Consider the following 692-nt stretch of genomic DNA (forward strand, 5'->3'; position numbering starts at 1 on the left):
ATTTGTTTAAAACCCTTATTTGATAAGAATAAACCTTGGGAGAACGAAAATATCCTCAATTTTCTTCCAATTCCACAAAATCACCTATTTGATGCAAAAGATTGGTTAAAAACCCTAATTGGACAAGAATAAGCCTAGGGTGCACGAAAATGACCTAAGTCTTCGTCCAATGACACAAACACACCTATTGGATGCACAAGATTGGTTAAAAACCCTAATTGGACAAGAATAAGCCAAGGGAAGACGAAAATGACCTAAATGTTCATCCAACGATACAAATGAACTTATGGGATGCACAAGATTGGTTAAAAACCCTAATTGGACAAGAATAAGCCAAGGGAAGACGAAAATGACCTAAATGTTCATCCAACGATACAAATGAACTTATGGGATGCACAAGATTGGTTAAAAACCCTAATTGGACAAGAAGAAGCCTCGGGAGGACGAAAATGACCTAAGTGTTCATCCCATAACACAACCACACCAATTGGATGCACAAGATTGGTTAAAAACCCTAATTGGACAAGAATAAGCCAAGGGAGGACGAAAATGACCTAAATGTTCATCCAATTACACAAATGAACCTATTGGATGCACAAGATAGGTTAAAAACCCTAATTGGAAAAGAATAAGCCTAGGGAGGACGAAAATGACCTAAATGTTCATCCAATGACACAAATGAACTTATTGGA

This window comes from Cicer arietinum, chromosome 1 (assembly GCF_000331145.2).
Source record: "Cicer arietinum cultivar CDC Frontier isolate Library 1 chromosome 1, Cicar.CDCFrontier_v2.0, whole genome shotgun sequence".
Lineage (NCBI taxonomy): Eukaryota > Viridiplantae > Streptophyta > Magnoliopsida > Fabales > Fabaceae > Cicer > Cicer arietinum.